Genomic DNA, 18,083 nt, shown 5'->3' on the forward strand with positions numbered 1-18,083 from the left:
GCTTACACCCAACTCATGTGTCAAGCAGAAATTTGTTTGAAATTCCCAGTTTGGAGAGTATATGATCTCTTACTAGAGCTAGTAAGAATCATTTCAGCAATATTTAAACTGGGGGATAATGTTGTGGTCTACAGCTGTGAAGCCAGTTAAAAACAAGACAATCAAAGTTAACTTTACTCTTAACAGTGATCTTGCAACTGTCTACTCTGAAATCTTGAACTTCGTCCAACTTAGTCCAACTCTTTCTCATTTTAATGACCCTAACTATTGCTATTCAATAGAAAATAATGAAAAACAGCAAAACCCAAGAACTGTTTAAGTCTGTATGTTTATAAGTAAAATAAAAAAAATAAAGCCAAGTAATGTTATTATGCCTCTTTTCACAGCTGTATATGTAACTTATATATGCATCCTATTAATGTTTCTGAACTATTTTGAGTAAAAACAGATTATGCCTGGGGATATTCACACTTCCCCATACACACTTGTCCTTTGAAATTAGATATATTCACACTGGCTTAGCTTTTTTTAAAATGTTTATTTTCTTAGTTAAATAATGAACCCACATTCTGGTGGTAGATATGATGCAACTGGGTTAGTAAATATAGAAGCAACAACAGTCTAGGTCATTATTATTAAAAGTTCTTTATCAGTTGACTTTTTGGTATGTTTTATAATATTAATATATGGGGTCATAGCAAACCTATAGCATTTTTTCATTTTACATATTTTATTGTTGCACAATAAGCAAATAGTAGTTGCTAAAGTGTATGTGTTCAGCTCAATAATAGTTCACAAAGTGAACATACTTATGTAATCAGCACCTATGTCAAAGCAAGTTGAATATATACCAGTCATCCTGTAGCTGTTACACTACATGACAAGGGTAATCGCTATTCTGACTTCTAGGAATATATATACATATATACACACATATATATGTGGAATATATATATATGTGGGATATATATGTGTGTGTGTGTATGTGTATATATATATATTCCAGCCATTTTTAAAACAGTATACAAATAAATTATGCAGAATGAACAATTTTGTGTTTTTGGCTTCTTTGGTTTAATATTAGGTGTGGAAGATTCACTCATGTTTTTGAATATGGTTTTGGTTCAATCATTCTTTTTGCTATACATGTGTTAATAGTAGTACATTGAATGAATATACCACAATTTATTTATCCATAATTCTGTTCATACGTATTTAAGATTTTACTGTACCAAGGCTTGTAAGAAAAAAAAGCTGCTATAAACATTATTTTACTTGTCCATTAGTGAATACACATAGAAATTTATTTTGCGCATATTACTAGAACTATGTATATGTCTATAAGAAATATGAGATATGTTTATCGGGGGTTAATAGATGTCAAATAGTTTGCTAAAGTGTTAAGTTTAGGAGATCTGTTTTACTCCATCTTCTCACTAAAACTTGAAATTATCTGGGTTTTTTTTTCTATTTTTGTTTCACTCATAAAGCTCTTTGATCTATTGTATAGCTTTGGGACGTGAGTTGCTTTTCTCAGATAACATCAAGCATGTTTTAAATTTATTTATTGTCTATTTAGTTAGCTTACTTTTAGAGTAACTGTCTATACCTGTGTTTATTTTTCTTTTGGTTGTCTAATTTTTTTGATTCTTAATTTTTTTAATCTTCTGAGTATAACATTATTGATTTTTTTGTGTCCTGTGTAATAAATATTTGCTTACACCAATATCATAAGATGTTTTTCTGTTTTTTTTTTTTTTTTTTCCTAAATACTCACTTGTTTAACCTTTCAGATTTAGGACTGTAATATGTAAGGGAAATTTTTTGTCTATGTTGTCAATAATATATTAAAAATCATTTTCCTATATTTGTATCCAATCAACATAGAGCCATTTATTTTAATAAAACATTTTAACACCCTAGTATAGTGCTTTAAGCTTAAGTCAGATCAATGTATATGAGTGACTCCACTGCTGGACTCCTCCACCCCTTCTTCTTCTTCTTTTTTTTATTTTCTTGGTCAGTTTGTCTATTTTTGATAGAAAAAAACAAACAAATAAAACTCATACACACACGCATACATACATACATACATACATACATACATACATACATAAAGGTTGAAAGTGAAAGAAAAGAAAAAAAATTATCATGCAAACACCAACAAAAAGATAACTGGTATAGCTGAATTATTATAAGACTATCTATATACTTTTAATAACAAGCTTTTGAAAATAAAAGGGATGTTTAATAATAAGAAAAGGTTCAGTCCAAAAGAAAAAAGTTGTAATGCTAATTATGTGTATATCAAAAAACATAATTCTAAAACACATTTTACATAATTCTAAAACACATTTTACAAAAAATTATACAGAATTAAAAAGGGAAGTGTATAAATCCACAGTCATAGTAGAAGACTTTAATACAGATCTTTGTATTAGAGCAAGTAGTTACAAAACAAAAGAAAGATAACAGCTAAAAAATCCATTTAGCCAACTTGACCTACTGATACGTAGAACAATGGAAAAAATAATGGCTGGGGATTTATTCCTTTCAAGTGCACGAGGAAATGTCACAAAAACAACTGTATTAGTCAGAGTTCTCTAGAGGGACAGCGCTAATAGGATATCTAGAGGGGAGTTTATTAAGGTGTATTGACTCACATGATCACAAGGTGAGGTCCCACAATAGACCATCTGCAAGCTGAGGAGCAAGGAAGCCAGTCCTAGTCCCAAAGCTGAAGAATGTAGGGTCTGAAGTTCAAGGGCAGGAAGCATCCAGCATGGGAGAAAGATGTAGGCCCGAAGACTAAACCAGTCTAGTCTTTCCATGTTATTCTGTCTGCTTTTATTCTGACTGTGATGGCAGCTGATTAGACTGTGCCCACCCAGACTGAGGGTGGGTCTGCCTTTCCCAGTCAATTGACACAAATGTTAATCTCCTTTGGCAACACTGTCACAGACACACCCAGGAACAATACTTTGTATCCTTCAATCCAATCAAGTTGACACTCAATATTAACCATCACAATAAACATAAGCTAATTCATCTAGAGAGCCTCATCACATTTCAAAGGATGGAAATCATTCTTAAAAAAAATTTAAGGCTGGGTGCAGTGGTTCTTGCCTGTAATCCCAGCAATTTGAGAGACTGAGTTGGTTGGATCACCTGAGGTCAGGAATTCGAGACCAGCGTGGCCAACATGGTGAAACCCCATGTCTACTAAAACTACAAACATTAGCTGAGCATGACACATGCGCCTGTGGTCCCAGCTACTCGAGAGGCTGAGGCAGGAGAATCACTTGAACCCGGGAGATGGAGGTTGCAGTGAGCCAAGATCGTGCCACTGCACTCCAACCTGGGTGACAGAGGAAGACTCTGTTTCAAAGAAAAAAAATTATAATACATTAACATTACGCTAAACATAAGAAGTAAGTACGTAAGTTTAAAGAAAACAAAATAACAGCTTGTATATGAGGCAATGCACTTCTAAAGGATTAACAAAAACAATTAAGAAATATATTTACATGCATAATTATTGAAGATATGGCACAAGAAATCATGGGAGATGAATATTGATTTGAGAGAGATGTATTGTTTGTTTTGTTTTTTTAAAAGTAACTCATTTAAATTGTTAAATTTCAAGGATAGAGAAATAAACTTTCAGGCATTAGGCAAGCAAAGCAAATCATCCCTTAGGGTAAAAATAAAAATAATCAAGCTGGTGTTTGTTCTTTTAATGCTAAGAAGTGATGCCAGAACACAATGAAAAATTCGAATTCCAGTGTCTGGTCATGGACTCCTTAAAGCAAAATGATCATATCTGTCAGCATACTTACATTATGTGTAGCATTATAGAACAAATGTAGAAATAGTAACAACACTAATATGCCTAACATTTGAAGAAGCAGTGTAGAGTAGGGATCGAACTACATAAGGTGTTCAGGTGTGTCAGAGGTTGGCCAGGTGGCCTAAGTCTCCTTTGGACCTCATGCCAGAAAGCTGGTCCCGATTGTGAATGTTATTGATCAAAACAGAACTTTGGTTGATGGACATTGCACTAGGGTAAGGAGAGAGGCTGCTCCTTTCAAATGCATGTGGCTCACTGACTTCATCCCCAAGTTCCTACACAGCACCCTCCAGAAATATGTCCGAGAAGCCTGGCAGAAGGCCAATGTCAGTACAAAATGGACAGCCACAAGGTGGAACAAAAGGATTGAAGCCATAGAAAGGAAAGCCAACATGACAGATTTTGATAATTTTAAAGTTATGAATGCAAAGAAAATGAGGAGCAGAATAATCAAGAATGAAATTAAGAAGCTTCAAGAGGCAGCTGTCATGAAAACTTCTCCCGAAAAAACACCTGCTGCTAAAGGTGCTGCTGCAGCTTCTGCAGCTGCTATTAAAGTTCCAGCAAAAAAACATGACCACTGTAGGAAAGAAAGCTCCAGCCTAGAAGGCTCCTTCCCAGGAAGCCACAGGCCAGAAGGCAGTGCCTCTTCCAAAAGCTCAGAAGGGTCAGAAAACTCCAGTTCCAAGAGCACCTGCTCCAAAGTCATTTGACAATATTGCATAAGAGGCTGTTATGAAAGTAAATAAAGGTTCTTTTTGACATGTTCAAGACTTTTTTTTTTAAATCTAATTTGTCCGGGAAAGCCACCACATAGATTTTCATAGTCTTGTATTAATTTAACTATTCTGTTCCCCCCTTGATCCACTGCTATTTGTATATTTTGATAAGCTTGTGCATAACTCTGTAACACAGAAAACAGCTGATGGCTAGCTAGATCCTCAGACCAGACATTTTCAATAAAATGAAAATAGTAATACATAAGTATCATGTCCTGAGGAGACATTAGCTCAATCTCTCAATACATTTGATTACAAATTTCAATATAAGAAAATAATAATTATTTTAACAAAATCTGTACAGAATTATCTTGGTCATGACTGTTCAGCCAAGGATATTTCTTTTCTTCTAGTACAGGGAGTACATCTCTCACATGGGAAGTTTTATCTCCTCTTTCCAGTATGAAAAGAGATTAGAATGACGTTTTTACCTTTGCTGCTTTGGAAGCACCTTTAGCTCAAAATAATTCTTATACCCACAAGGCATAGTTGGGGGTACATATTCTGCCATCCATCAATATCTGTCATTTTATCATTTGTTTCCCAGTTGATATATCAGTTTTCAATTTGTTTTACCCCATCCTGGCTTCTTTTAGATGAATAAAATACTATCAGCCCGTTTTTCCGCAATTTACTTATTTATGCATGCATGTTTTATTGTGCTTTAAGTAGTGTTCAAGATTTACAACATGGATTATTCACTTAGTTGATAAAAATTATTACTTTCAAACATTCCCCACAGTCCTAAAATCTTATACACAAATTCTATTTAATTTTTATACCTTGCATCATTGTATTCATACATTTTAGTTAATATTCAGAATTCCCTAGATGTTTTTTATTTGTCTGGTACTGTCAATGTTGCATAAATTTTTTTTTTTTTTTTTGAGATGGGGTCTCGCTCAGTGGCCAGTCTGGAGTGCAGTGGTATGACCTCAGCTCACTGTAACCTCTGCCTCCCGAGTTCAAGTGATTCCCCGGTTCCAGCCTCCTGAGTAGCTGGGACTACACACGCACACCACCATGCCCTGCTAAATTATGTGTTTTTAGTAGAGACAGGGTTTCACCGTGATAGTCAGGATAGTCTCAATCTCCTGACCTCATAATCCGTCCGCCTCAGCCTCCCAAAATGCTTGGATTACAGGTGTAAGCCGCAGCACCCGGCCATAAATTTCAATTTTAAACTCATACTTCAGTCTTTGTTTCCCTTCATCTATTCTTACAAGTCAGTGTTTCCTTCTTAATAATAATTTGCCATAATAATTTTTATTTCTTTAGAGCAAGTTTTCTGGAGATAAATCCCCCAGTTTTGTTGTTGTGGGTGTTATCTAGAAGAATTTATACTTCTATTATTTAAAGTATATTGAGTATACTTGTTCTTTCTTTGTTGTTATCAAGGAGTCTCTAGACATCACAATTCTAGCATAAAAATTGTATTATTGTTTTTTCTTGAACAAATCTTAACTTTTATTGTGGGGTTTTGATTTATATATATCTAAAATTTCTATTTAGAGACTCCCTTATATTTTGGATATCCACTTTTAACCTAATTGCATCATTAATATAAATTATTCAACAAGCATGTAAATATGAAGCAGAATAATAAAAAGAATAAGAATATTTCAGGGTTCTTGCAGCCTAGACCTAATTTGTATTACTATGTCTTGCTTTCTCAAAGCAAGACATATCTATATATCTATAATTTTGTGTCCACGATTTACTTGCATTTGAAGTATATGTTTTTTCAAACATCTAGTTTTCCTAAAAAATACATTTTCTGTGTCTAGAGCTTTTAAAACTGGCATCATGTAACACTCTGCAATTATTTATTTCACTCAACACTATGTTTCTACAACTCATCCAAGTTATTGTTGTAGTAGGTTGTTCATTAATTTCCATTGCTTTAAGTATTCCATTATGTGCAAATATTAAATTCACTAACTCACCCCAAGTGAGTGAATGTTTGCCTTACTTCCAGGTTGATGTATTTTTTAGCTATTGTGAAAAGTGCAATCAGATATTTTGTACATGTCTAGTGGTAAGTACAGAAAATTTTTCTAAGTCATGTACTTAAGAATATAGTATCTATTTTAAAAGTTTGTAAATGCTCACCTTTTCATGATAACTCCAAATTATTTATAAATAATTTGTACCAATCTACACTATCATTTTTAATGAATAAGAATTACCCATTTGAAAATCGTTTGCCTCCACTCAATGTCTTAGACATTTTATTGCTGCTAATGGTGGGTATAGAAACGTTTATCTTTGTAGTCTTAATTTGCATGTCCTTCTTTTGTAATAAAACTTAATTCATTTATTTTGCTAGGCACAAGAAGCCCTGAGTTAAAGTAGAAGGAAGAACTACATCATTGAATGTCTATATTTCAGGAAGTAAGTGGCTAACTCTCTCCCTGCACCCTTTGTTAGTCAACTTATTTGTCCAGCTTCTACAATCAGACAGAAATTAGCATTCTTTTTCTCATTCAGTCACACTTTTACTTTTCTGCATGGTCCTGGTCAATCATCTATAGTGAGATGTTTTAAACAATTGAATACTGTGCATCTCCCTATTTTTAAGTGTATTATACTCTAGCTCTGTGTGCGTGTGTGTGTTTGTATGACAGCATTGTGTACCTCTTACATTCAGGAACTGTGTCAAAGTAGCATTAAATTACTCATGTGTATCAGAGCACCTCCCTCATTGCATGTATTCATCAAATTAGACTATAGAATTATTTTTTTAAAAAAATAACTCCCTTTAATAGAAATCCATTTGCATAGCATTCATTGACTCAAGGAGTGGCCCTCAACTACATTGTGCCTCTTTTGGCATAGTGGGAAACATTATTCAAATAGCTAATTCTACTAGAAGTGAATGAAACATATGAAGAAATTGCAAGCCACGAGTTATGAATTGTAATGGAAAAAGTAAAGAATAGGTAAGAGGAATAATAAAATGGAGATGACTTTCAAGTTTTTCTTTAAATTATTTGTATGGCTATAAAATGGGAATAAAACTAAGGTTATGTCATACTAATGAAACTAAGAAACAGTATCGCTTATTCAAAAATTTTAAATCCAACTTTACCTGGAGGATATGTTCAAATAGTGATGAGTCATTAGGCTAGAAAGTAGAGTGTAATGGTTCATGGTATTACAAAGAATTGAAATTGTATTCCAGGTTTTTAATTAAATGGTATAAATGTAATTATTTAGAGAAATCTAGTATTGAAGAAAGATAATTCTGTTATGTCAGAGTAAAAACGTTAAAGAATAATTGGACTAGAGGTCCTCTCTCAGTTCTGTAATATATTCATGTTAATATTTATCTTTTCTCTTTGATTTTATAGCAAATGGAGTCTGTAACTATATCAAAATTAATCACACACTATTCATCTGTCTTATATCCTCTAGAGTTATTTCTTTATGCAAAGATGGAATGACAAGAAAATTCTTGTGTTGTAGATAAATTCCTATTAATTTGATTTCCCTGGCATATTTACTGATGCAAGAAGCAAAATCTGTTCCTGTTGAAGCACCAGTATCCCAAGAGGGAGAGCACTCTACTATCTCTTCTTAGAAAAAAGAGAAATATATATACACTTGAAATCTCAAACAAGAATTAAACAAACATATATGTAAAATTAGAACTACCTACCTATATAAAAGAACAAATTAAATCACCAGGTGAATTAAAGTTTTGTTTTCTATATCCAATTAACTGTTTCTATATTCAATTTTATAAATAAATGAATTCTTGGCTATGTTAAGGATGCCAACACAGCCTTTAGAGATACAGTTAATGAACTAAGGAAACCATTTACCAAATGACTTGACTATGTTCTTAGGTATGTGACTGCTCACTGGTGGCCAGCTTTTACTGTGAGTCTAAAAGAAAAGAGGAATATGTTATATTACACTTTAGGATGGAGGCATAGGGAAAAAATAATTATGTCTACCTTTTCCAGTAAAGAAATTACCATGACCCAAGTAAACTCCACTTAATGAGAAGAATCTCCCATGCTACCAATTAATTAGTTAATTAGTTTAAAAACATAAGTGTCATAAGAAATAGTAGATCTATATTAATTTATAAAATATGTCCTATTTATTCTGTTTAGGATTTCAACCTAGCAAGATAGTTTTTAAGAACTTAAAGGTAGTTTTCCACTAAATAAAGCAAATAAGAGTTTAAACAGATCAACTTGATGTATAATGACTAAGCAAGACAATCACGTTTTCGGTTCCTGATTTACACAGAAGTAAAATGTCTATTAAGAGGCCCTAATGACAGATCAAATAGCCAGAGAGGATGTTTGTTTCTGTTGTTCTGAGACAAATATGGTTCCTTAATAGATGCTACCTCTGAAACCAACTAAAGTTACTGAAAAAATAGTTTAAATTATAATTTTAAGTGAAACAATAAGTTGACAAATTACTGAGGACTATTTAGAGGCTGAAAACTAAATGAAGGTTAGAAGCAGATATAAGCAGAAAATGGAAAATGGCTTTTGCTTTGAGCATAATTGCTCAACGTAACCTTTGATTTCTGTGGAGAACAAACTAGGAGATAAAACTTAGAGCTAGATAGCTTACTGGACGCAGCCAGGAGGACCATCTCCCATCAAAAGACTAGGACATCAGGAAGATTGTCACACACTGAGCAGATCTTTGGAGGCAAGGCGTTGAGAGTGGATGGAAGGAGGATACAGATTCTAGGCTGAAGGGGGAAGCAGGGAACCCTGCCCTTGGCTACCAAACACTGGGGCTTGTTCCTGGCCCCCAGTCGCTTCTGGGGAAGATGTGAGTTGAACACAGGAGGGGTGGCCTGCTCTCACCATGAACCTCCGCAATCTTAACAGCAGAAGATGCCATGACCTCAACAGGTACTTGAGCTGGCAGGGACAGCTGCCTGGAGAGGTGGTAGGGGGCAGGACTCCAGCCTGTATGGAGGCCAGAGGGTGTGAGGTGGGAACATCTGCAGTAGAACAGGGCCAGGGACACTCATCCTCCAAGGTTGGACATGCTTCTCTAGGAGACTTTAGCCTTAGGGTGACTGTCAGATCTATGCAGAGCAGGGTTTTCTTGCCCATGAGATGGAGTTGGTCTGTTCTGAGCACCATCTTCCCTACTGGCCTCTCCCAGGGCCCCAGCCTGGCTGCACCTACTTTCAGCACAGTCTTGAATTCCCACCAAGATGCTTCCCAGGGGCCCTCATCATAACTTCTTGGCTGGCAGAGGCAGACCACACCTGACGCTTGGAGAGCTCCAACAGAGCGGACCCTGCACACACGCACCAGCCCACCTGCACCGTCCTCCCACCATAGCCTGTCTCCACTGCTTTGTTGGCACACATATGCCCATGGCCACCAACCCTCTGCTTTCCCAGAGTGTGCACATAGGCTGACTTCACCTCACCTGTCTCACCAGCATTTGTGCATGTGCACATCCCATTGTGCCAGTACTGCTGGCACAAATGCACCATGCTGTACCCCCAATCCCCCTCTGAAACATAGGTATCCTGCCATGCCACCAGCCCGGTGTGAACACCTGGACAGACATCAGCAATTCTGCCCCTGCTAGCCCCCACCCTCACTGTGATGCCACTGATGCTGTCAGTGTGAGCACTCGGAGGAATGCCATGGCCCTACTCCTGCTGCTGCCTTGCCCCAGCCAATGTGCATGACCCTGGCTGCACTGCCATGGCTATTGGCACTCACTAGTGAGCANGCCAGTACTGCTGGCACAAATGCACCATGCTGTACCCCCAATCCCCCTCTGAAACATAGGTATCCTGCCATGCCACCAGCCCGGTGTGAACACCTGGACAGACATCAGCAATTCTGCCCCTGCTAGCCCCACCCTCACTGTGATGCCACTGATGCTGTCAGTGTGAGCACTCGGAGGAATGCCATGGCCCTACTCCTGCTGCTGCCTTGCCCCAGCCAATGTGCATGACCCTGGCTGCACTGCCATGGCTATTGGCACTCACTAGTGAGCACAGATCCCACTGCCATCATCCTGACTTAGCACTTTGGCCAGCACCACCCACAGGAGTATTGTGGCCAGCAACAAGGAACACCTTTGCTCCTCCAGCACAGCACGTTCCAGAGAACTGATACTAGTCCTCCAGAGTTAAAACAGGGGCCTGATACTAGTCCTCCAGAGTTAAAACAGGCAGCCCATCACTGATGAGCTGAGCCTTGGGCTTCTAAAATCTTCCAGAAATTAAGCCAGCCAATGGAACCTACCTTATACCACAGTCAAACATCCAAGGGCATCAGAGAAGATGAAAGCAAAAAACTCCATCCAAAGGACAGCAACCTCGAAGGCTGAAGGAACATCAGTCACACAGATGAAAAAGAACCAGTGCAATAACTCTGGCAACTCAAATAGCTGGAGTATCCTCTTGCATCCAAACAACTGCACTGATTCTCTAGCAATGGTTCTTCACCAGGCTGAAATAGCTGATATGACAGAAACAGAATACAGAAAATAGATATGAATAAAGATCGAGATTCTGGAGGAAGTCAAAACCTAATCCAAGGAATCTAAGGAATAAAGTGAGGTGACACAGCAGCTGAAAGATCAAATGGCCATTTTAAGAAATAATTAAACTGATCTGATAGAGCTCAAAAACTCATTTCAGGAATTTCACAGTACAATCTCAAGCATTAACAGAAGGATCGACCAAGCTGAGGAAAAATTCTCAGAACTCAGTGACCAGTTCTCTGAAGTAACTCAGTCAGGCTTAAATAAAGAAAAAAACAATAAAGAAGAAAGAACAAAAACCTCTGCGAAATATGAGATTATGTAAAGAGACAAAATCCATAACACATTGGTGCACCTGAAAAAGAGAAGAAGAAAGCACCAATTTGGAAAACATATTTGAGGATATTACCTAAGAAAATTTCCCCAGCCTCACTAGAGAGACCAACATTGAAATTCAAAAAATGCAGAAAAACCTTGTGAGATAATATACAAGACAGTCATATCTAACACGCATAGCCATCAGATTGTCTAAGGTCAAAATGACAGAATGAAAAATGTTACAGGCAGATAGAGAGAAGGGGCAGATCACCTACAAAGATAACCCTATCAGGCTAACAGTGAACCTTTCAGGAAAAACCCTACAAGGCAGAAAAGATAGGGGGCCTAAATTCAACATTCTTAGAGAAGAAAAATTCCATCTAAAATTTCATATCCAGCCAAAACTAAGCTTCCTAAGTGAAGGAGAAATAGGACAAGCAAATGCTAAGGGAATTTGTTACCACCAGACCTGCCTTACAAAGGTCTTTAAGGGAGGCCTTTATAAATATAGAAAGGAAAAGCCATTACTAGTCACCACAAAACACATTTAAGTACACAAAGCATTGACATTTTAAAGCAACCACACAAATATGTCTGCATAATAACCAGATACCAACATGATAATGGAATCAAGTCTGCATATATTAACATTAACCTTGACTGTAAATGGACTAAATGCCCTAAATAAGAGGCACAAAGTGGCAAGTTGGATAAAGAAGCAAGATGCAACTGTATGCTGTCTTTAAGAGACTCATATCACATACAATGACACCCATAGGCTCAAAGTAAAAAGATGGAGAAACATCTACCAAGAAAACATTAAACAGAAAATAGCAGGAGTTGCAATCCTAGTTTCAGACAAAAGAGACTTTAAACCAACAATGATAAAAAAAAAAAAAAGATAAATAAGGTAATTACATAATGGTAAAGAGTGCAATTGAACAAGAAAACCTAACTCTGTTAAATATATATGCATGCAACCCAGTAGCACCTAGATTCATAAAACAAGTTCTAAGAGACCTGCAAATAGACGTAGATAATTACACAATAATAGAGGGAGACTTCGACAGCCCACTGACTGTGTTAGATAGATCACTGAGGCATAAAACTAATGAAGCGTTTAGGACTGGAACTTGACACTTGACCAAATTGACCTCAACCCAGCAACAACAGAATATACATTCTTTTCATCTGCAGGTGGCACATACTCTACAATTGACTATACTATCAGTCATAAAATAATACTCAGTAAATTCAAAAAAGGGCAAAATCGTACCTACCGTGCTTTTGGACCATGGGGCAATAAAACAGAAATGAAAACTAAGAAAATCTATCAAAATCATACAATTACATGGAAATTAATCAGCCTATCCCTGAATGCAGAAAAAAAAATTAAAACAGTCAGCATTGTTTTCATGTTAAAAATTTCAATGATCTAGGCATTGAAGGAAAATACCTCAAAATAATAAAAGTAATCTACAACAAACCCAAGGGGAAAGCTGGAAGCACTTCCCTTGAAAACTGGCATAAGACAAGAATGTCCTCTCTCACCACTCCTATTTAACGTAATACTAAGCCATCTAAGTAGGAGGAGAGAAGGTCAAACTATCTGTGTTTGCAGATTATGTGATTCCACACTTGTAACATCCCATAGTCTCTGCCCCAAAGCTCCAAAATCTGATAAACAACTTCAGTAAAGTTTCAGGATACAAAAATCAGTGTACAAAAATCAGTAGCATTTCTATACACCAACAACATCCAAGCTGAGTGCCAAATCAAGAACACAGTCCCACTCACAGTAGCCAAAAAATAACAAAATACCCAGGAATACAGATAACCAGGGAAGCAAAATATCTCTACAATGAGAATTATAAAACAATGTGGAAAGAAATCAGAGACAACACAAACAAATCAAAAGTAATTCCATGACCACAAATAGGAAGAATCAGTATTGTTGCAATGGCCATGTTGCCCAAAGGGGTTTACAGATTCAAAGCTGCTATTCCTACCAAAATAACAATGACATTCTTCACAGATTTAGAAATAAACATATTAAGATTCGTATAAAACCAAAAAAAAAAAAAAAAAAAAAAAAAAGAGCCCACATAGCCAAAGCAATCCTGAGCAAAATGATCAAAAGTGGAGGCATCATACTAGCTGACCTCAAACTATACTACAAGGCTAGAGGAACCAAAATAGCATGGCACTTGTACAAAAACATACACATAGACCAATAGAACAAGTTAGGGAACCCCAAAATAAAGCTGCACCCTTATAACCACATGATCTTCGACAAAGCCAACAAAAACAAGCAACGGGAAACGAACTCCCTATTCAATAAATGAACTGAGATAATTGACTAGCTATATGCAGAAGACTGAAACTGTACCCCTTCCTTACACCATAGATAAGAATCAACTCAAGATGGATTAAATACTTAAATGTAAAACCTAAAACTATAAAAACCCTGGAAGATAGTCTATGAAATACCATTCTGGACACAGGCTCTGGCAAAGATTTTATGTTGAAAATGCCAAAAACAATTTCACCAAAACCAAAAATTGAGGCCTAATTAAACGAACGAGCTTCTGCACTGCGAAAGAAGCTATCAACGGAATAAGGAGACAACCTACAGAATGGGAGAAAATATTTGCAAACTATGCTTCTGACAAAGGTCTAATATTTAGAATCTGTAACTTAAGCAAATATACAAGAAAAAAAAATATTCCATTAAAACATGTAAAAAGGATTTGAACACTTTTTAAAAGGCATACCTGCGGTCAACAAGCATATAAAAAATGTTCATTACTAATCATTAAAAATGTGCAAATCAAAACTACAATGAGTTACCATCTTACACCAATCAGAATGACTATTATTAAAAACTCAGGAAGTAACAAATGCTGAGAAGGTTGCAGAGAAAGGGAATGCTTATGCTCTGCTGGTGGAAATGTAAATTAGTTCAGTCATTGTGGAAAGCAGTTTGTAGATTTCTCAAAGACCTAAAAACAGAGGTCCCATAATTGGTTATACACTCAAAGGAACATAAATCATTCTACCATAAGGAGACATGTGCATGTATGGTCATCACAGCACTATTCCCAATAGCAAAGACATGGAATCAGCCTAAATGCGCATCAATGGTAATACACTGGATACATAAAACAAAATGAGATTATGTCCTTTGCAGCGACACAGATGCAGATGGAGGTCATTATCCTAAGCAAACTAATGCAGCAACAGAAAAGCAAATACCGAATGTGCTCACTTACACATAGGAGTTAAACACTGAGTACACATGGACACAAAATAGGGAACAACAGACACCAGAGTCTACTTGAGAGTGTGGGATGGGAGGAGGGTGAAGATAAACAAAAACAACCTATTGTTTAGTATATACATTATCTGGGTGAAGCAATAATCTGTATACCAACCTCCATGACATGCAATTTACCTATATAACAAACCTGCACATGTGCCCCTAAACCTAAAATAAAAGTTAAAAAAAAAAAAAAACTCAGGTCTTACTCAGCATGAAGAGTTTGAAAATTATATCCTTACTTAAACCAAAAGATGTATACCATCACATTAAAGATGAAATAGAAACAAACATAGGAGACATCAAGGAAAATCGCCCATTTTTAAACAATAGATTAAGTTAAATAATAAAATATGAAGCAGATCTCTGAGACTGTGAAAGAATAATTTAGCCTTCAAAGGGTTACCTAAAATTAATTCATATGTCTGGGATGCCTAAACAATTTCAATCCTAGAACTTAGCTTGAACTACTTAAGGAGAGTCGGTCATTCAGATGGCTCACAGAAGCAAATTGAAAGCCCCTCTAGAAGGACCCAATCACAACTGAACCTCAAATCTGGAAAATATTATTAGACACATAAGCTCACAGTCAAAAAAATACTTTTTTAAATAGAAATACAGTGTAAGAAAGCCAGAGCAAAGTAATTTATAGAAGAAACAGAAAGATAGCAACTAAAGATATTAAAATTTCCAAAGACAGAATGAATGCCTGATTGAAATTTGAGAGGAAAGGGAGATATAATGACAGAGGCAAGTGACTGCAGAGAAAGTAGCCAACAATTTTAGAAATGAAGAAAGATACTACGGAAGATACCAATTAAGGAACTCAACAAATCTCATAATCAAATGTAAAAAGAATGCATACATGAAACTTCCGATAAAGAAAGATCAAAATAAGATTTTTAGGGAGTTCAAAATAAATGACCTGATTTACTCTCTATATATTAGAGAGAATAATGGCAAAATGTGAAAAATACACAATTCCAAATATCTTCGCACTAAAAGAAACAACACAAAGATTTAAAATCATAGGACATTCAACACTTGTTCTCCATAGTAGATCTAACACATAAACAAACCAACAAAAATCAAAAAGCGTATAGATGACTTGAACAATATGACAGCCAACTTAATTGCTTTATAGAATATAAGAGTGATATATATTCTATTTAGGCAACATAACCCCAATATGTGCCATAAAACAAAACTCAAAAAGTTTAAAAGAATTAAAATCCTACAAAGAATGTTATTTGACCTTAACAAAAAATGTTGTTGTTAACTGACTGAAACCGGAAATAGATAACAGGATGATACCTGAAAAATCGCTAAATATTTGGAAATTAAACAACACACTTCCAAATAATACGTGAATTAAAGAATTAGCAGGAGAAAATAGAAAGTATTTGAATTGAAGAAAATGTAAAACACAATACAGCAGCACCAGAGGGATGCAAATAAAATACCGCTTAAAAGGAAATATATAATATTGAATGTTTGCATTTGAACTGAAAAAATTAATAATTTAAGCCTTTTCCTAATGAGAGTAGAAAAGAGCAAATTAAACCAAAAGATTAGTAAATAAAATTGACTATATTTCTACATAATATCAATGAACAATTATATATTGAGGTTAAAAACAGAACCATACACAAGAGCAACAACAAGTATTAAATAAAGCAAGGGTAAATTTAATAACATTTAATAAAATATGTGCAGCATTTGGATAATGAAAAGTATGAAATAATCATTAAAAATCATTACAGACCTAAGTAATTGGAGAGATAATCCATAATCCATAAGAAGACCCGATATTACTCATGTATCAATTCTCCCCTAATTGAAAAATTAATCAGTGAAATCACTCACACACAAAATTTGAAGCAAGATATTTTGTGAAATTAGCAACTTAGTTAAAATAAAAATATATGGAAAAGCAAAAGATATAGATTTTCTAAAGTAATGTAAAAAATTGAGAGAATTCATACTACCTTATTTCAAAGTTTACCATAAATAAAACAATACTTGTAAAGAGAGTGTGCTACTGACATAAGAAGAACGATACATTTCATTTCTGGGATCTTTATTGTATTTCATTGGTCTACATAAATTTTTTATGCTAGTACCATGCTAGTTTGGTCACTATAATTTTGAAGTATAATTTGAAGTCAGGTATGTGATGCCACCAGTTTTGTTCATTTTTCTTGAGATTGCTTTGGCTATTGTGGGTCTTTTGTGCTCCTATATACATTTTATTTCTTTAAAGAATGTCATTCATATTTTGATAGGGATTGGATTTAATCTATAGATTGCTGGCAAAAAAATAGACATATAGATCAATGGAACCAAACAGAGAACCCATAAACAAATCCACACATTTACAGTTGACTCATTTTCAACAAAGGCCCCAAGAACATCCATTGAGGGAAGAGCAGCCTTTTCAATATATGGTACTGGGGAAACTGGATATTCATGTAGAAGAATGAAACTAGACCCCTGCCTATCATCAAATACAAAAATCAAATCTAAATAGATCAAATACTTAAATCTAAAATCTGAAATTCTGAAACTACTAGAAGAAAACACTGGGGAAATGTTCCAGGGCATTGATCTGGGCAAAGATTTTTTAAGTAAGACTTCAAAAGCACAGGTGCCCAAAGTAAAAATGAATAAATGGGACCATATTAAGCTAAAAAGCTGTACAACAAAGAAAATACTCAAAGAAGTTAAAAGACATCCCACAGAATGGGAGAAAATGTTTGCAAACTACCCATCTGGCAAGGGATTAATGGCTAGAATGTATGAATACATATTAATGTGTTATTACTATTTCAATAATTTAATTAAAAAATCTGATTTAAAAATGGAAGAAAGACCTGAATAGACATTTCTCAAAAGACCTGAACAGACATTTCTCAAAAAACGACAAAAGACCAACAGGTATATGTGAAAATTGCCAACATCACTAATCATCAGAGAAGTGAGGGTCAAAACCACAATGAGATATCATCTTACCTCAGTTAAAATGACTTTGCTTTAAAACAATGGATACTGGCAAGGATGTGAAGAAAGGAGAATGTTCATACACAGTCAGTGGGAATGTAAATTAGTACAGCCCCTCTGGAAAATATAGAGGTGCCTAAAGAAACCAAAAATAAAAGTACCATATGATCCAGCAATCATACTGTTGTGTATATTAAAACAAAAAAGGAAATCAGTATATTGAAGAGCTGTCTGGATTCCCATGTTTATTGCAACATGAGTCACAGCAGCCAAGATATAGAATCAGCCTAAGGGTCCATCAAGGAATGAAGAAAGAAAATGT

At 35.4% G+C, this 18,083-nt stretch overlaps 1 pseudogene; it reads left to right on the forward strand.

The window, feature by feature from the left end:
• The first annotated feature begins 3,938 nt into the window (after positions 1 to 3,938).
• LOC108520903 (60S ribosomal protein L14 pseudogene) lies at positions 3,939 to 4,576 on the forward strand (annotated as a pseudogene).
• The last annotated feature ends 13,507 nt before the right edge of the window (positions 4,577 to 18,083 follow it).

The sequence above is a fragment of the Rhinopithecus bieti genome, unplaced genomic scaffold, assembly GCF_001698545.2.
Source record: "Rhinopithecus bieti isolate Rb0 unplaced genomic scaffold, ASM169854v2 scaffold_53608, whole genome shotgun sequence".
NCBI lineage: Eukaryota > Metazoa > Chordata > Mammalia > Primates > Cercopithecidae > Rhinopithecus > Rhinopithecus bieti.